Source organism: Paramacrobiotus metropolitanus, unplaced genomic scaffold (assembly GCF_019649055.1).
Source record: "Paramacrobiotus metropolitanus isolate TYO unplaced genomic scaffold, Prichtersi_v1.0 Parri_scaffold0000011, whole genome shotgun sequence".
Classification (NCBI taxonomy): Eukaryota; Metazoa; Tardigrada; class Eutardigrada; order Parachela; family Macrobiotidae; genus Paramacrobiotus; species Paramacrobiotus metropolitanus.
Genome location: NW_026570231.1, coordinates 1,652,200 through 1,672,457, shown reverse-complemented (window position 1 = coordinate 1,672,457; position 20,258 = coordinate 1,652,200). Strand labels below are relative to the sequence as shown.

General features: G+C 42.7%; 1 long non-coding RNA gene across 1 annotated transcript; it reads right to left on the bottom strand.

Annotated features, from left to right (window-relative positions):
- Positions 1-4,198: 4,198 nt before the first annotated feature.
- On the bottom strand, positions 4,199-6,476 carry LOC129583580 (uncharacterized). The gene is made up of 6 exons (XR_008689797.1): positions 6,295-6,476; positions 6,032-6,128; positions 5,819-5,901; positions 5,340-5,399; positions 4,901-5,197; positions 4,199-4,836 (listed from the first exon to the last, which is right to left on the bottom strand). It is a non-coding gene; the product is annotated as an uncharacterized LOC129583580 (long non-coding RNA).
- Positions 6,477-20,258: the final 13,782 nt, after the last annotated feature.

The window sequence follows — 20,258 nt, the reverse complement described above, 5'->3', positions numbered from 1 at the left end:
AGCCATTATAAAAAACGCCGATGGGGAGACTGAATGGGCCATTCCTTCCATTCGTAACAAATCGCACCGCAAGTTTTCTGAGCGTCTCGTTGCTTTTGCATGTGTAGAGATGATCTTCTTTTACGGCGCTTTTGCTGTGATTTTTTAGTTCTAAATCCTGGATTTTAACGCTTAGCAACGATCGTTCAGTTTCAGGACTTCAATCACGATCAAGGGATTTGCCGGCAGAAATTTAATTACCAATTTTTGGCGAAGGGGAAAGTGGTAGGACGCTGCATAGGATCTTTGTAGGCAAACATTTCATAGTATCCACGCCAACTTGCTTTTTTATGGAGTAAGTTAAAAAATCGTTTTACAACTAACCGGCAAAATAGCAACTACCGGTGCCGACATAGATTGCTAATAAGAAAAATAGTGAAACGTAATATTACAATTATTTTAGCATGCTTACTTACAATATAAGCAATCTTTTCAGCAGCATCCGCGGTACTGACAATTAGACATGCGGCGTTAAACCATGAATCTCCGTTAGAAGTGAATTCCTGCTACAAGATGCCTCTCCGGAATGACAAGACGTCTCCACAGAATTTCGGCAAACATTTGTTGTAGCCCAACATCATCCAATGCTTCAGTTACTCTACATGTACCGTACACTGTTCCCCTCAAAAGATAAGAAAGCTGGAAGAACCAGAAAAATTAAGCACGTCATCGACACCAGATCAAACCCTCCTGTACATCAAGCCGTACGACGCCATTCCCCTTGGCAACGCGAATTCATCAACAAACAAGTATAAAAGCTGACGGAAAAAAAAATAAAAATAACCCCCTGCAATTCCGAAAGGGCGTACAATATAGTCTTAGTCGGGGGGAGGGGGTTCAAATTCTTTGTTCTCGGTATAGGGAATCGATAGAAAATCCAGTCGAGCTGCTTTTCCTTGCAATTTCGGCCGGTTCTTCTACATCTTCCATTCCAACTGCTTTAAGCTATTTCTTTGCTTTCGTTTTTCCGAACACGTAATTATTATAGTCTTTTTTTATTGGTTTACAGCTGGTTAGATTTCGATAGCTGTGAAGCCCGATTTTTGTCACAAATCCACCCGCATAATCTGCGAAAAACGGACCTGTGAACGCCGGCGTACATTGGAACTCTGACATGGTTAAGGTTCTAGCTGAGATGAGTTTCCACAGTGATAGAGCCACAGTTAAGGTGGAGACCGAAGACCCAGTTGTCATGGAGGCATGCAACGGTATTTACCGAGCAGGGCGGTATGCATACGGAGGAACCGGGTACGCAAGGCAGCTTTCCGGAGAGCCAGGCCAGCTTTTTGGCTGAGGTAAATGCTTAGACTGACGCTGATTATACCGGAATCAACAGCTTGGCTCCAATTGCAACGCATATCGGTCATCCGAATTTTGTGGACGGGGATTTCACGGTGGATCTGACAACAATTTCAACGCTGTATGAATTTTCCTTTACAGCCGAACGCCTTCGGAGTTCTGCAAAGTGTATTCAGCAGTGTGAAATCGCTTCCAAACAGGTGCAAAAAAATTATACTTAGGCAGACGGTAAACGATTGGATGGGCCTATGGAAAATTGTATCGTCGCCGTTACAGCACTCAACAAAACAGGCTTCGAAAGACCAGTTTCTGCGAAATTTTTGAATGTTTTTTTTGTGTCCATCTACTGTATCATATTGCTCGGATATATTTGCCGTTAGGCTGCATTTATCTCCATATCCAGCGCTGCCATGGACCATAAACCAGCGCACATTTAAAATTTCATCACCGTAACCCCGCGAGGCTCTTCCTGTTCTCCCAGTTTCCGTCTGCACAACGAGGCTTATGAATGCCTTATGCTACGATTTTTTTTTGATGGATCATTTATTAGATACAATTTCGGTAATTGCTAAGATGACGACAATTGTTCGTATTCGCTTGCGCACCCAGCCCTGGACCGTGCCTTCTGGCCACCCCTTATGCCGCGGTCGCAAACGACAACGGAACGTCTCATGCTTGAAGTGAGTAGCCGGCTACAGAATGCAAATAATTCTTGCTCAGATGAAAGCTTCGAAATATTACGGCAGCATTCCGGATTGGTTAATATGGGAATGTGCTTGATAACGGAAAAAATTTCGAATTTATTAAAACAGATTGAAAAGAAGTGTTGCGTTGTTCCTAGTCGCAATCATGGCCGGCTCTGCACGGTACGCGCGCTCTGCGTTTTCAAAGCATTAGCAGACAAAAAAATTACATTATATAATCACTTACGTAATGCGCGCACACGGCGGGGAACAATGACGCCCAAACAAATACGCGCGCAAGTTGATTCAAAAGGCTGGGCTTCCAGAATGCATACGCCATCAGCGATCTGACAGAATTACCAGCCACTTTGCCTGGGTACGCTATCACTGTGGTCGGCGTTGAACAGCTCAATAGTATCGTTTATACGTTTATACTTCCAGCTATGAGGCAGGGATCAAGCTGTTAGGATAATTGCATCATGATCAGCATTTTCAAGTGCTCGCGAGCTTACCGGCGTGGTATTCAAAAAGTTACTGATGCCTCTTATGCATATGCGTTGTGAGAAGCGGCACAAACATCGGTGTGAGTATACTTGCCAACTTTGATTATGTCAGTGTGGTAGCTTGCCCCATACCTATGAACACTATCCACCATATCTACTTGGTGGAAAGAGAAGAAGCAGCACTGGGTCTGGACTCTTGTTCACACATCTCTCTAATCTGCACATAAACACCGAGCCGCGTTGGTTTTATACCAACGCAGACTCCATCGTATAACATGAGCTCTATGGCATTTCTGCCATAGGGCACAAAACAGGAACACAGCCGTAAGGCTACACAATACTAACAAACACAATAGTTATATCACATTGTGAGTAGTCAGCATGACAATGCTGACTACTACACTACCCTTCTTTGAGGAAAAGAAACAGACATAGAAAACAATAAAACCAAGTAGAAAATAGAGGACTAAAGAAACTAAATGAAAGGAAAATACTTACATGCATTAACAAAGGCTTTTCGAATTTCAGAAAGAAGTAAGATTCAAGTGATTATAGTTGCATAAATATAAATGAAGTCGACGCTGTAGTGGAAGTTGTAGTGGTCGTCGTTGTAGTTGACTTTAAAAGCGTTACTGCTGACTTATTGATTTCGGTGGTAAATATGGCTGCACTGTCGCAATCATAGTTGCGAGGTGGAAGGACAGTGAGACTGTCGCCGGAGATGTTGGTAATCCCGAATTGTGGTAATGTTAGTAATTCAGTCGTTGCTTTAGTTAATATGAGTAGCTGTACAGTTGCCGGGATAACAACGGTGTCACATATTAACCTTGTCCATGTTGACGGAGCTGAAGTGTACGAGTGAGGAGCCAGGCATCTCTCTTTTTTCCTAAGAATTCCACTGCGAATTCCCAAGCGAACTCCTTTGGAGTAATTCCGCTTCCAAGCGGGCGTGCAGAAGCATTACGGGAGGTCTGCTGTTGAACTGGCGGGCGCCATTTTTCTAGTAAATATAGTCGAACGATGTCATTAGGTGCGTATTGCACGCGGTAGGATGGGCGTCTGTAAATCTGCGGTGGCGGGAAGATAATCATGTCACCAACAGCAGGTGTGTACGCGACGCATGCGTTAGGAGAAAGTGCCAATTGGAATTGCTTCGTAAATCCGAATCTCAATAACTATTTGGTCAGTTGGTCTTGCTTTAAATTCTGTGCAAACATGGATAACGGGCAAACAGATACTTTAATGAATCCAACAAACTCCGCAGAACGACAAGAAAGACCGGTTTGAGAACTGATGAATTCGAGCCAACAACTGGAAATCAAAATGCCAAGTGTATCTGGGCATTCAAAACAAAAATTATAAAAAACCTGGTATTATAACAGGCAAGGTACCAAGAAATCTCTCGTATATCCTGCATGCTTGAAAATTTAACGCTGGATTAACCGGACGCTTGCAGTCGTAACATAAGCTTTGGTAAACAAAGCGGTCTTCTTTCGAAAAATATACGTTCTAAGAGGTTGATTGGTGGATGATCACAGAAAGAGAAACAGGTAATTAATGGACAGAGAAAACGACAACAGCTTTCAATCAGTAACTATAATTTTAATCCTTGTGAAGCGATCATATTTGTCCATTCTCTATAATTTTTACTTTTTGCCCGTCCGGTGACAGGGCGACAGTTCCATCCGCTACGAGAGAATACTGTGTGATACCTATGATCTTTGAGATTTCCATGAGATCGAGATACTTGTTTGGACAATATTCAATGTTAACAAATTACGAGCCGATTGGCCCGATTCTAGGTAACGAAACCAGCTGGTTATCTGCATGACGTGAAAGTGTTGTTGAGCTGAGGCAGTCCGCCCTCCGGCCGACTACGCCAACCTTTTTAAAATAATTATTCTAGAACGGTTCTTTACTGATGCCATTTTTTTACAAAAAATGGAACTTTGACTTGTCGTCCAGCTGTGTTGCAAACCCGACGGTCGCTGGCAGGGGTCCTACGATCTGTCATAGAGGTTTGATGCGTGAAAACAGAATTCCCGAAGAAGAAGCTGAGCCATCAGCCACCTAACGCAACCAGGCAGTCCTTGCTGTTTCTTATACGTGCGCTTGTGGACACACTGCAATCTTAGAAGATGTTCATAAAGGAAACTCCGATTACTTTGAAAAAAAAACAGTGAATGCAGTCAGTAAGGCACTTTGCTGTACAGCACCAACCAGTACCGCAAACGGCTGCAGGTGTCACCCTGGTTCTAGCCCTTACGCTTTTCTACTTTGCTTCGTAGGTTTTTATATCTCCCATTCGCTGCCTGCAGCAAATACACGTTAGTGATTTCTAGTGATTGCTTGGCGCTAAACAAACTTGCCGCTTACGCTAACTCGTTGTTTTCCTTGATTTTTGAATGAGTTGAGAACGCAGTTAATTCAGCTGAACCTAATTCTTCTTGCTCTGGGTTTCCACCGGTGTTGAAATATTTTACGCCAAACACTCGCGGACTCGAACGCGCTCCGCTTTCTCATTATGCACCACATAAATTTTCCGGGCTTCTTCTCCGTTCCATTCGTCCTCACAAATCGCACTGCCAGGTGTACCGCAACGGCAAGATCACAGTTAATGGTGCAAAGTCCATCAGTGACGCTCTCGCGTTATTGGATCACTATTACCGGAAACTGCAAAAATATGGCTATCAAAAAGCATCGTTAAAGAATCCACGAATTGTTAACATTGTCGCCACTTTTAATTTTGGGAAATTTCTTAGTTTAGAGAAATTGTACAACTCAATAAGAGCAAAAGCTGATGCCATGTTTGAACCTGAAATATTTCCGGCCATGCGAGTCCGGCTTCAAGGTTGTACGGCGATGATTTTCCATTCTGGAAAAATTAATTTATTAGGTGCAAAAGATGCTAATACTCTTCAAACTGCTGAAAACGAGTTGCGCTTGTTATTAGGAAACCAAATGCAGCAATAAATAAAATTACAAAAAAGCTATCGTTACATGTTTCTATTACTTGGCATTAAAAAGCAGTAGTGCTTAATTTAGTAAGAAATGTAAAGAACGTTTATCCTTAAAAGTACATGGTACATACTACATACACAGTGCAATACTGTACAGTATTGCACTGTACAGTATATACAGTGCAATACGGTACAGTACATTAATCATTAATTATGATAATTAGGGTTCATTACGAAATGTATTTTTTGTTATAAAAGCATTGAGCTAACATACAAGCATATAATAATAATTTCTGTAATGTGAAAACTGCGAAATCAGCAAATTACGCCATACCGTTGATAAGGTGGAAAAATTTTTTGAGAGGTCCAGGCCAACTTTTTTCACTCGAGCCCTCGTTGCTTGTAGCAACCCCGAAACTATGTACACATAAAAAATATACCATGTGTTACAACACAATATGAACTAAAAACATTAGCTTCACTTGCTTCGTGTACAAGAAATTCATAAATTCTGCAGTTAGCGGAGTAATCGCTAATAAAAATGCACCTTTAGTTCCAGTGGAAAAAAATTTGCGGCGACCCTGGCGGACTTTTTCCAGTTGATCTGCACGCGCGCATAAGCATGCACGCAATAGACCATAAGACTGCAAATAACTGTCAAAATTGATTACACAGTACAGTCATAATGTACAGTGATAAAGAAAATAATATTCCATCGTAGCTGTTAGTTTTTATGATTATTTATGAATAAATAAGCTGAGAATAGAGGAACTAGTAATGTCCACTAAAAAGCAATTATATTTTACTTACTGTACGTTGAAAGGCTTTGACGAGCCTGATGCGTTAAAGTGCTCCTCCATAGTGTAAAAGAATGCAAACAACTTGTTGAATCAAACAGTGAAAGTGAACCAATATAACTGTGCAGTGTACAGTAGTATCCATACAGTACACTGGGCACATGTCGAGTTTCACAGTTATATCCAAGTCGTGCACAATCCAGATGAGCAATTAAACTACTCGGTAAGTTGGCAAATAATTATGTATATTACAAGTGCACAGCATTACTACAAGTGTTTTCAATAATTAAGAGACGCGCATGGTGTGTAGCACCATAGCTGACGAGCCAGCTGCGCTAATGTGCCAGTGCCGCTCCATGCGGTAAAAGAATGTAAACAACCACTTGCACGCGTGCAACACGGCTGCACAGGTAGCTGCATCTGGGCTGCGAGCCTCCTTGAGGTTTGCACAGCATGTGTATCAGTGATACACTGGCTGGCTATCGCTGACGAGCCAGCTGAGCTAATGTGCTAGTGCCGCTCCATGCGGTAAAAGAATGTAAACAACTTGTGTGTGTGTGTGAATATCAGTAAGTGAGTAAATTAGGTAGTGTACTTCTATACAGTGTACATATGCAGTAATCATATGCTGCAGTTGTGCTGAATCATATGCTGCAGTTGGGAGCTGCAAGTACAATGTACAACCGGGGAATTGTAACTAGAAAGTCCAGCTCCCAACTCCAGTTTATGACGTAACCGACGGCCATTTTTAATAATTGATGAGTCATATCTACTTATGTAGTATCGGATTACTACTGAGTAGGGATCCATTTTTGTGACACAGTTACCCAACCTACCTTAATCCGGTGTAGCATCGCTGTTGTATTCAAAATGGCGAATATCGGATTTTGCTGTTTTGTTAAGCAGTTTTATAAACGGGCTCGGTACCTCTGTTTGCAGTGATGTTAATTGCTGTTGGATTGTTCTCTTAGACAATTTATATATTTAAATGGCAAACTGTCCGGTAGTCCTAATACTGTATATGTATGGATTATGGATACTTCGATAAACCTCTTATTCCGGCACCTTTTTAACTTTTTCAGTATATCCCGGCATCAGCCTCGTTGAAATTACTTTATGAAGAACCGCCATGGTCCGCTTTGCATCCGTACGTACCGAGGCTACGCCGCCCAACAGAACAGAAAGCAGTTGAATCGAATGTAGCTGATAAAAACGCAGTCGACGACCATGGCGGTTGTTCGCACAGCATCTTCGACTAGCCGGATGCCGGGATATAGTAAGAAGTTAAAAGGGTGCCGGAATAAGAGGTTTATCGAAGTGTTTCGATATAAAATATGTGGGTGACTAAGTGTGTTATTTAACACTTCTTTACACATGAAATCGCTCCTCATCCTGATCGAATAAACATTCATGCACAGAATCATAAAAGCATATATAGCAACAGAAGTTTAACACCGAAATCGAATAACCGAGTGCAACTAATGAGCGTGACGAATTAGCTTCCGTTACTAGTTATTTACCATCCCTAGACGGCCCCAAAACCTGTTCAACATAGCTTGGACAGAGACCGCAGACTAGAATTTTCCGTTGTCTTATCAAATTCCAATTTGACACCTTCCCGCTGGTGAAAATTTTCGTTGTACTGTCGCTTGTGCGTTTCCGTAAAAGTACCGGCAGGCCATCCACTCGCTTCTGTTTTGGTTTCCATAAATTTTTCCACGTATTCAAGAAATCATCAGAGCTGTCGTAAGGCCAAACTTCATATATACGCGTAACAATGTATCAGCGGTCAATTGCTGCGAGCAGTTCCGGGGTGCACCTCGTCCCTTTCAGCTCTCGTTGCCGGTCAGTGTTCTCGCGTTTTTCCATTGTTTGCCGATAACACAGGTCGCACATAAAGGAAAGGTCAGTTTCCCATTACTTTGACAGGGTAATATTGGTAGCGACAAATCTCCAGGTGGTAATACGGTGCAGTGTACCCAGTTAAAGTAGTCGGCAGTGCAACTTTGGACACAAGTTCAGTTTAAAATTTCAAAGCCGTTGCAAGTTTTGAATCTTATCTTGACGTGGATTCTCGTGCAACTTCTACGCCGAAAACAGGATTTCCAAACGATATCGATGTGAACGACCTTAACCTACTGTAAGCGCTATTTTCGACAATACTTTTTGTCAGCTATGGCCGAAGAGGCATAACTGGAAATTACCAACGCCGAAGTAGAAGCTGATACGTACATTCTACATTTGAATAAAGTAAACGAAAAACTGATGTCGCTTATCTAGTAGCTATGGCCAACAGTAACGATGCACTTGCGCAATTTTGTGGAAGCAGTGATCCAGCGCCTTCGACAAGCAATTCTGCGGCCACTAAATTTTTCTGCTAAAAATTCATTCACATGTTAAGTACTGTAGTACTTTTAAAGAGTGAGTACACCCAACCCGAGGGAAAAGCGGATGACAGCGATGTCATCGTCGTGAATGATCCGGCCTCAGAGCATTCCAACGGTCGAATTTCAGTTAACGGTCGTAAGTAACTGACTCACCATTATTATTGTAGTAAGTTAACTGACTGTTTTATATAAATAAGTACAATATCGGCATTTAGAAACGAAGCAGAATTTGACGCCATTTTTTGACGCCATGTATGACCTGCATTTATGTATCAGCGCAATCGGAAAATCTTGATCAAGCCGCAACCGGCGACTAAGATGATGATATTGTCACCGTTTCATCATCTCAGAACAAGAAAAAGAAGCCGCTTGTGCAAACGCATCTCGCCCCACCAGGTAACCAGAAGCAAGCACCACCATCACGGTACAGGAAGCGGAAAGCGATCTATAAGCGCTTCGCAAACATGCCTGCATCGCCTATACAGTACGGAGCTGGACGTGTTAAAGTAGTATTTAGCGCTCCCACAGCTCCACGGCCGTGGACGCCTGTGGCTATATCCGCCGGTTATTGCGGGACCGCGCACCAGCACTTCCCATATGGAACTAGGAGCTTCCTGTGCCGACACGACAGTTAGTCCTAACATCCCACTCAACCTGGTTCGTCCATGGGGATTTCCCGGGTACATCCACGTCATGCTACGATATCACCTTGGTATGCCATGTTTGGATAGCCGTTTCCGAACTGGTAGGATCCGAATGCGTATCAACGAGAGAACGATATGATGATGAATACATATATGCAAGGTTTCGGTATCAAAACGGAAACGACTATAATGGGCATGGCTTTGGTATCAACGGGAATGAATATAACGGGCACGGAAGAGGTGTTAATGAAAATTATGTTAATATTGTAACAAAGATAATAATAATAATAGATCGCAGTAAGTTTCGACAATTTGCTGTGATCTAACTAAGCGTCGCTGTTATTATCTTCAGTACCATTATCTAGCGGTTAAAGATAGCCGCAGCAGTTTATATTTAGGCTGGTAACGCTATTAACTTTCTCCTGGAGAAAGTTAATAGCGTTACCAGCCTAAATATAGTTTCGACTTTGATATTATCATCTCCAAACGTCTAAGTTCAACCATGTAAAATCAAAACTTTCCTTCTCCAGGGCCAGAAGAACCACATATCCAAAACAGAGCAAATCAGCATCGGTTTTCTGTTGCAAGTGGAGTCGGGTATAGTGTCGGAAATTGGGTTAATTTATCTATGCCTTCTCCCTTCTCTATCCAAGATCCTGAACATTTTTCTAACGAATGGCTATTTGACGAAGTTAGTGGCTTAAACGGAACATCATTCAATGACCACGATATTCCTCCACCAGTAGATGTGCCTCTATCACCACGATGTGACCCTACTATTTTAATTCCACTGTCAGACAGCGCTTGCAGCAGAAAACACCACGAAAAGTGGATACCTGCAAAAAAAGAATTTTCCCTAGATCTGGGCAATGATATGACAGCAATCGTCAGCATGCGTTTACTGCTTTCCTATATAACAAAGTACGTAACAAAGCCTGGAAAGGAATCCGATAGCTTCAGCGAAAATCTCAAAAAATATCTGTTGAATACGACCGAACAGGATAAAGTAACAAAACCAATAAAACATTTGCTTATGGCGTTATTTGGAGAGATATGTATCACCACAAGAAGTTGCAGTTCTAACGATGAGCTGGCCTCGTGTTGAAAAATCTCGAACGATTCTGTTGTTGAACCTATACGAAAATGGCACTGGCAAGGAAATTTTACACGGAAAAGAAAATCAGAAGAAATTAATGAACTCAACATTTTGACCAGCCACCGTCAAAAACCGGATTCCACATCATTTCCAAACATACATCATAAAGATTTTCCCTCCCAATTCACACAGAGCGCTCATAAAACAAAAACAGAGTTGAATCAGCGACCTAGGCAAACGCCGAATCGATTTGGATGAGGATTGGGCAGGGCTTTACGCGCTTTGTCACTTAAGCCGCCTATGACGAAGTTCTTAGACAACGCCAAAACGCAACATCTGGTAAAATTAAGCGATATAACATTCGACTATAAACAGTTTAGCTGTGAACAAAAAGCGGCAGCGGATCTTTTAGCTTTTCATCTTTCTCGCCGCAAAAGTGGAGCTCCGGTTAAATCGCAACAACTTATCATAAACGGAACCGCAGGTTAGTGTGGTAAATGTTTTGTAACTGACTTATTTAACCGTCGGTTTTCAAAGTAACCGGGAAATCGTAATTAATCAGATGGATCATTAACCAGACCAAAATTTGCGATCAAGACGTTTCACCCAAATCAGTCCTCCGCGCTCCTTCTGGAGTCGCTGCATTTTTAATAGGAGGTCAGACCATTCAATCAATGTTTTTCGTACCACCTTGCCGCGGAGATAAGCCGCTAAAAATTTCGCTGGCGATGCTTTAAGAAGCTTTCAAGAGTCAGTGTCCAATACGGAATACCTCATTCTCCATGAGTATGAAATGATCGGATGCCTGATGTTTGCGTTCTTAATAAAAGAAGCCGCAAAGCCCGTCCGGAAAATTCGGTTTGGACATTTGGAGGCCTGTCTGTTATTTTGGTGGGGGACCACGGACAGCTAGGTTTTTCATTCGTATACAAAAATTGTGCCTGCTCACGAATGTTAGTCAATGCAAAGAAACGTGCTGTGCAACGGATTGCCAATGAAACAAGAAGGAAAGGTGTGGAGATTTGACCAAGAGCCAACCAGTGAAGGAACGTGGATGAGAGAAGTGTCATATACTGGAATTTCGTGCATTATGTAAGGAATCGAATTATCCCAGGATTGTAAAACGTGCCCTGTTTCAGTCAGCTACCCTGGGCAGCTAAGCCTTGCATCTGGTTTCCATTTATGAGTTAGAATATGGGATCTGATTTTTACGCGGTCAGATATCATAGGCAGTAACGGATCAGCACCCCGTTGCGTCACAATAAACAATACGTTTCATGCCTCAGGGCAGATTCCTATTAGCACCCTTTCTTGTTTGACAACAGCCGGGCCGCGTTTATGCGAAATGACGATTTGTCTCGTCGATCTCCACGATTTAATCAGGTGCGCAAATTTCGTGATTGCGAGATACTTCAGTTTTGTACAACACAGTCACAGACAACTCGAATTTTTTCGACCAGTTGGCTATTGCAACTTTAGTTATTGGCAGCTCTTCTTTAATAGTGATCTTTGCATGTTTTGTCCCGCGTGCCTTGTTTTCCGACGATAGGTATAAAAGGGAAAACCTTTACGTAATGTTAGATGTGATCTTTCAGAAATTGTGCCTCTTCTCTTTAAAAACCACTGCTTCGGTCTGTTTTAGTGAAATACCAATATCTCCTCAAACGGATCCGTCACGCTTCTCGGACCTTAACGCCGCCTGCTTTCATTATAAAGAACAGAAGAAACCGTTCCGTCCGTCATACTTAAAATCAGTCCAGAACCGATCGAAAATAGCGCATATTTATAAACTGTAACTAAGCTATCCACTTACTTGCTGTTTGCTTGATGCACTTAAGCGACGTCCTTCAATCCGACCGCTTCTCATTTGTGACTCGCCCCTGCTCACGACAGCTCCGCCAAGATGGAGTGCCAGGGAGTCTCGCAGCGTAATGCCGCTTCTTGTTTTCTGCCGCTAGCTCCACCCGAGTACCGCCACGCAACCGAACGCACCAGTAAAACCAAACCGAATTAAGTGACTGCTAAATATAAACAGTTTTCATTAATACAGTTCTTTTAACAAAGCGACTACTTCCCTGTATCGCTTTCTTGTATTCGATTCATATTCGCTGTTACAAGGAGCGCTTGTTAAACTCGCGCACCTCTCATTAATATGCATAACATGCATCTTTGAATGTGTCGCCGCCCATCTCCCATCTTTTCTATGCTGTATCGGTTTGCTTGCCTCCTTTTCCATGGGGCAGCAAAAACCCGGTCGGCAGCTGTGTTACAAACAATGCTGGATCATCACACAACAGTGTTGGTATCTGTGTATATACAAGGGATCCAGTTCCACTCCGTTTGCAAAGTGTTGACGGAGAAATTACGTTTCAGATTGAATTCGAGGCGCGCAATAATTCTGGGATTGTCGATGTCGTCGCAGAGGGCATATGTGGTGTTATTGAGAATTTTCTTTTTCTTCATTTATTATCTCATTCCCCGTTAATATAGCAAGTTTCTGCGTTCATTACTTATAAACAATGCCTCGCCGGTGTAAGTTAGTGTTCCTGTTTTCATTATTTAACCGCAATATTCCGATATCACTTTGACCAACTTGCCGCTTCTTGACTTTATTGCTCCATCACAACCAGTTATTTCCGTAGTTAACGGTTCAATCCAGTTTCAAAACAAGACCATAATTTTTAGTTATCTCTTTCACAATACCGACGTTAACGACAATGACAAAAAAATTTTGTCAGCAGTAAGTGAGCCATCTTGCCACACTCCTGAACAGATATTATTTCGTACCGTTGCCCTATATTGAAACTGGTCTTGATGATTTCTGGACCAGAATTGGATTTTGAAATTAGTCAAAATCCATTAACCATTTATTCGAGTTTCTCCGTCAAGATGATTTCGAGCATGACGAAGGACGATGCGTTCAATGTGAGCAATATAGTTAAGCCACTGGAGGCTGTCAAAGAATAATTATCGCCTGCAGATCTCGAAACGTAAAGTATTGGTTACTGTCTTTTATCATAAATTTAGCTCCATAAACGAGATTGACAAAACTAGGTTAGGAATCGGATTCCACTTGTTGGTTGTATCCGTGGCAAAGCGTTTCCATACCTTCACAGATTTTTTGGTAAACATCTCGCAAAATTTGGCATTCGTTCTCACAAGAACTGATGATCTCTTTCGAGAATTTCCACTTTGCCGGTGGCGGCTTTCTCATCGCACCATTTCTTGAAAATAGAGTACTTTTTTATCTGGCTGGTTAGAAAATAATTCTCACTGAAAATATTCCCGGATTAATTCAAATTTTCTTGGCAGACAAACAGAAAAGGAAACACGCCTTGGCATCGGTAAAATCGAAGGCACCCGGCATATCCGCTAATTCGTTGGCAGACAAGCTAGGGAATCTTGCAATACAATACTATTAATTTTGTTGTCTCATTCATCAGCAGGACTTGTAGGCCGCGCATAATAACCTAGGGCCACAAATGTCTACGGTGCAGATGCTGCATAATGAAACTGCTGTCGTAACCCACCAAGACGTGGAAGATGACAATGCGATTGCGAGGGCGCGGATGGAATTGGAAAGACAATTACAAAACTTTGCACTGGCGTTTTTTCCAAATTAGTCTTGAATTTGGAAGTTACAGGACGGTCAAGCCGCTGCGATGTAAACCTTTCTTCTACTTATTATCGCGTATTTATTTTTTTTTCAGAATCCTACTCGTCCAACCGATTTTGCGCCATCTTATACATTTTCGTCATCAGATTCGTATATGCGCGTCATCTATGGACGATGGTATGATAACAGCGAGCGCGCAGATAGTCATCAAGTAAGACACAGAAGAGATCCAACAATCCCAGAAGTCACTTAATGTACTTCAAAGAAATGCAAAGTAGTTTACGATTTTCGATCTCAACCAACTCCATGCACCTATGCCGAAGGCAATGAACTACAAGGGGATGCCCATAGAGTTATTATAAACATTTCTTTCACCATACGGCTTCCATTCTCACATACCAACAAAAATTTTTTCCGCGCGAATTGGTAGCATACTGGCCATTTCTCTTATATCAGTCACACTGGGTAGCGTTAGAAGCGGAAATGAAAAAAATTGTTTGAGAAATTCTTCATAATGGTTGGCAAATAACATCGTATTAACGGTTACTAATTTTCTATTCGGACATCACCATTTTTTCATATATTTTGATCTTCATTTCCTGTTTTTTTAAACCACATTTTTTTCCGCAGTTTGAGATCCATTTGTTTCCTCAGTTTTTTCGTGCAAGACCATCTTTATCCGTTTTTCTTATTTTTTACCTTATCCTTTTCCTAAACTTTTATCAGTTCTTATTTATCGTCAATAAATGATTCCTTATAGTTCCGATCTTCATATGCATGCTTTAGAAGAGATGCTCAGGACAATGCGAAAGTGCGATATCTGAGGTTTCTGTTATGTGTTTACACACTATACGCCCTCACATGGGACTGGAACATTAGTATCTCCCTCACCGATGCCGTCAACCAGCTTGCCATTACGTTGGCATTGACTCAGTGCATGCGTCAGACCTTATCCATTTACATGAAGAATATCTATATTTAGAAACATCACGCATCAGTCCATATTTGAGTTACCATGATAAAAAGAAGCTTTCTCGTATTCTGCACGTTGTGAATCTCATTACCTCAGTCATGCGTGGAACAGTCCGGAGAAATGAGTGTATTCCCCAGCTCTTAAACCAGTTCCAGAAAGCCTTCCTCAGGCATCAATTCTGACATGCCAACCGATGATCACGTTGGCGGACGAAACAGAGCGTCAACCGCCAATGGATCGTCCTGGAACATCTTTGGCGGATCGCACCAGATACCAGAAGAGCACACCCGTCACCCGTGGTTCCCCAGGGCGCTTGTCGCCCTGCTTAGGAACAGGGTGGGTGCCACACAACGGTTTATTCGTGGTAGGTCTAAGGGCTTTTCCCCTATGCAGCCTATGGGTACTGTTTGTTGTTCAAGTGCATCATCATATCATATTCATCAAAAGAATCCGCTGGATTAGTGTCATGTCCATGTACTAGCATCGGTTTTGTACATATATGGTTGTTTTGTAAAACGTCATGCCCCATACCCCAAAAAATTGTTAGTGCATGTGTTGTTTCAGCGGACATATATCATGGTATGCATGTAAAGTTCTAGTCGGAGGGTAATGTTGTATACGTGCTATTGCCTCATTTGCCTGTAAACACACAGTATGTGAAGTGGTGCGCATGTGAGTTGGTTTTGCCGGTTGTCACCGGTCGTTGCATCGGCCCACTTTCGGCTGATGCAGGCACTTTATGTATTATACGCGATATATAATTAAGTGGCAGCGGCCACTCGACAGCCAGTCCGTTTTCCAGTCCAGTTGAATAAAGTTTCTGCAGTTGTCGGCAGCATGTGCGACCATTTGTTTGATCGTTCGCCATATCATCTTTGCGTTTTTACCTTTCCACACTCGTTCTGGACACATCTCTTGTCATACACCAACGTGTTACTAAATTTTGAAATTGATCCTTAACCGGCTTTCGGCTGAAGGCGTCTCAGATGAATTTATAACAAGAAATCAACGAAAGCTGGGTTAAGTTTTCAAAATTCTTCCGGCGTACAAAGCGTTCCAGTTTTTACCTCAATCGGTTTTCCGTGTAAGAAGACAAATGGCTAAAAAGAGGATATGCAATGGATCAGTGACACCTGTAAATGTTTGTCGCTTATACTGCTTTAAGAGATAAGAATTTGGCCAGTGTACTTTAGCACATGAGTAAAAATTGCGGCTAAAATGGTACCATACAAGAAATTCGCTGCGATGGAAAAGCATCGGGCAATGGCGGAAACGATAAGCGTACTTCATGTTGTTTTCCTTGTTCATGAGATGGCGTTTTAACACCTTTTTGGCGTTTAACATCCGGCCACACCCGATAGACAAAGCTGTTGAGGGCTTCCGTCCAGCATAAAATTTCGCACAGGGAGTTTAACCAACTTCGCCATAATTCGCCAGACCGTTTGGCCCGATAAATCACCACTTGATTTTATTAGGCCAGCAACTTTGGCCCCATTCTCTTCCCTTCCTATCGTTCTCTCCACTGCCTCCTGGTTTAGCCGATCTTAAAATAGCCACTGGCCAGTCATCTTCATTGTCTGAATTAGGCCGCATGCTCACCGCAAACTCATCTTCTCCAAGCAACAAGTAAAGACGAAGACCGTTACATCTTTCTTTTTCGGTGGACATGATACCATATTTCGAAGTTACACGCGAATTCTTCCACCAGCTGCACGCTCTAGTATGCACAAAAATATGTTATGCGCCGGCCAAACCAGGACAAGAGATGGAACGGTTTGAAATATGATTCGGAACCGGAAGGAGACGGCTCCCGGATGCGCAAGGTCACTTACGAATATATTATTATATATGGTAAGTAAAGTTTAAGTAAAGCTGCTGACGTACTTATTTAGTACAAAAAGCCGCGGTTGTCTGTAATCCCAAATTTATTTTGACGGTTCTATAAAGGTGAACAATAGTTATGGATTCGAAACCTATTGGCTACGATTGGCTACAACTTAGCTACGATTTTTTTCCTGTGAAACAGATTACGATTTGGGTAATTGTCAGGAATGGACGCAGAAATCTCGGTTGTTCCACGTTCCAGTTTGACCTGCTGGGTCGACTGGTCACTTTGGTTTTGATCCAGTATAGCCTGTGCTTGATGATCAATGTTTAAAGCTCAAACTTGATTGTTTCGAAAGTTCTAGATCGCGTTTTCCTGCCAGTAAAATAACTCAAATTTCTCAAGATTCACGATTAACTCATGTGTTTTCTTAAGAAATTTGAACAAGCTCAAAGGTGCTATCGAGTTTTTAAGCCTTCGTGTAGACATAAACATGTTTTTAATGAAAACCTTACCAGAAAGGCGGACGGACTGCCCTAACACAGATTCACAACTTGTCTACGTAAAGGAAAACTGCTGCGTTCGACATTCACAACATTCCATCAGTGCAGTGGCTACAGGGTTTTCGTCCTCGCAATCATGTACAATTATCGGAAAATAATCTTCAGTGTAACGTTCGCGCAGACTCTGCAGAGTAATATCTTTGTTAGTACAGATTTGATGCGCATTGAGAACACAAAATGATGTTGAGATATCTGCAGCTAAATGTTCTCCAGTGTTTCTTGGTCCGGTTAAGACAACAGCCGGAACGTGACTAAATGTGTACACACAAAAGCAGTAAAGCAAACGTATTATAGTTGCGTGACCTGAAAACTCACAAGTAAATAACTGTGATAAAATAAGTAATTAAAGAGTTTGTACCGCAAGTCAGCAAAAAGTTCGAAAACGTTTCGTCGTGCCGTCCTCATCCAAATTTTCTCGAATGACCTCCAGTCGATCCCTTGAATTTTTTCCGATATAAAGTGTCAAGGGAACTACATTCGTAAGCTTGGAATAATGAGAAACCTAAACATATTTGGATTGATCGGAATCTATACGCACCATTGTGCGAGCCGCCTGCTTAAAATGCAGATTCGGACCAAAACAATAATTTTGGTTGTCGTCTTGCACATCTTGCATGGATTTGGACGATTGTCCACATTCTGCCGGACACCTGTAAGGACTGTAAGGATAAATGAACATATGCAGCACCACTTAATTAAGGCAGTTAACGTAACTGCCTGCTCACCGAATACAGTGGGGGGTTCTGGTAGAGACAGCCGCCACTTGTATTGCGGCTGCCCTGTACTGGGCAATCTCTATGAGGGACCCGGCCCTCCTGCTGCTAAGCACCGACAACCGCTCTGAAGAAGCGCCGGTCAAATACAGTTGTCGTTACTGCGAGCAGCTTATCACGGGATCAAACCAACGTATGGCCGTTCCGACAGGCCACGACAGAGTCATGGAGTCCGGTATTACTCTCCAGTGGGTTGAACAGAAAGCAGATAGGACATTGTTTCTGTTGTCAAATGAGACACATTGGTTCTTTCAGGCCGGTGCAAATATTGCCGTGTCCTTGGATTTCTGGGCATTCACTTGCTCCCGGCCATTGTGCTGTTTCCCAAATCCTGCACACAGTGCTGGCATGATGTGCAGAAGATGGGGGAGGGTGAGCATCGTGGCAAACACAAAACATCCTGCGGAAAAGCTGCCCACGGTGTTGAAGGCTTTCATACGACATGCCGAGTGACTGCTTACCTGACAAGGAAATGCACGTGCGCACGATGGGGCCACTCCTGATACTGGTGTCCTGCCCGACGAGTTCACCTACAAATATTGACACCGCGTATTTTGATCCTGCTGATGAAGTGCCGATCCGGCCCGCTGGCATCAACATGAGCAAGCTCTTTCCCCGCCAGCCTGCGAGTTGAAATACTACAGTATGGATCTCCTGTTGAAAGCGTACGTGTCCGGCCAGTGCAGACTGGCATTGTTTTCGTGCTTATCTTGCATGCTAGCAAAAAGGAGAAACAGAAACGTCCGTCCGTTGGCCAGTATCTGACGTTGCCGACGGTGACTCAGTTACAGCAATAAACCTAAGTTCTGTTCGTTATTATTTGGAAACTGGTAAACTAACATTGTTGATGGTAAGTTTTGGCAGGAGAGGCATTATAACCGTTGTAGATTTCTAACACACCGAGTGTAAGTTGCTAGTCGATCTGGATGACCTTTTGGACGAATTCACCTGGTTCCTATCCTTTTCTTCGTCGACGGCTTCCTTGTGTAAACATATGTAAACATTCTTGTTCAAGGTGGTACGAAACAGTACCAGTTCTTGCGAATATAAGAACCGAATAGAACTATCGCGCTAAGTGACGTGTAGTGGCTGTATTAAAAAATCTGTTGTGGATCCGGACACAACAGTTATTCTTCTTCTGTGGTGTTATTTCTTTTGCTTTGGTTTTACTTTTCACGTTCAAATGGATCAGTCAGCATATTTGAATGTACCAAGTGATAAAGTCTCTCTCTTACTTATGTGAGAAATATCAAACCGGAACGCCCTCTCAACTTCCAAAACGGATCTACGTTTGCACGCTATCTGTCACAGCTCCATCTATACAAAACGTCTGATGCCTGTTGAAGGGTAGCAAATTAGGCTTGGTGCGCTTAGATATGTCTAACCCCAACGACGGTCGAAAACATTATCTGCCTAATATCACATATGTCGCTTACTTGGCTACTGTTGGAGACACTGCATTTGAGAAAAAAATTATCGAGAAATTAGTCACATTTCTTGAAACGTTGCAATTGACATGCTCGTATTAGAAATCTTTCTGGAAGTCAACCCAGAAGCCTGTTACAGTTACTTTAGTATCGCTACTGATAACGGCTGCTGCTTGGAATTTCTGCATCCGCTTGGGGAGCTCCGAAGAAGTCGGCATAAGTGAACCAAGGCAAAATTTAAGGAATGGTCCCAGCAATGAACATATGTCGCTAACTGTTGTTCCCTTTTGACGAAAGCCTGCACTCCGTTACGAACGTCTGACATAACGTTCGCGCCGTCGTGTCATTGGCCCCGCACTTTATAGAGATCAATCCCCCCAGTAGCGAAGGCTCCTCAAAATCAGCGCGCTCATTCGACGTGTTGCCCGAATGCGCTGTGGCGGTGTACTCTGCCAGCACCGGATGTCACTCGGGTTCCTCTGTGGGTCCGTACAGCGACCTCGTTAGTCAACAAAGCAACACTGCGCTCACCCGAGGAAGCTCCGGTGCACCACTTGCGGAGTTCTCCTGCTGGCGGGCTGCTCCTATCGGTTTCGGCTCCTGGCCATCATCAGGGAATGTGCCACTGCCAGAAGACTCCATGGTTCTATGAACTGCAGATACTCCACAAATA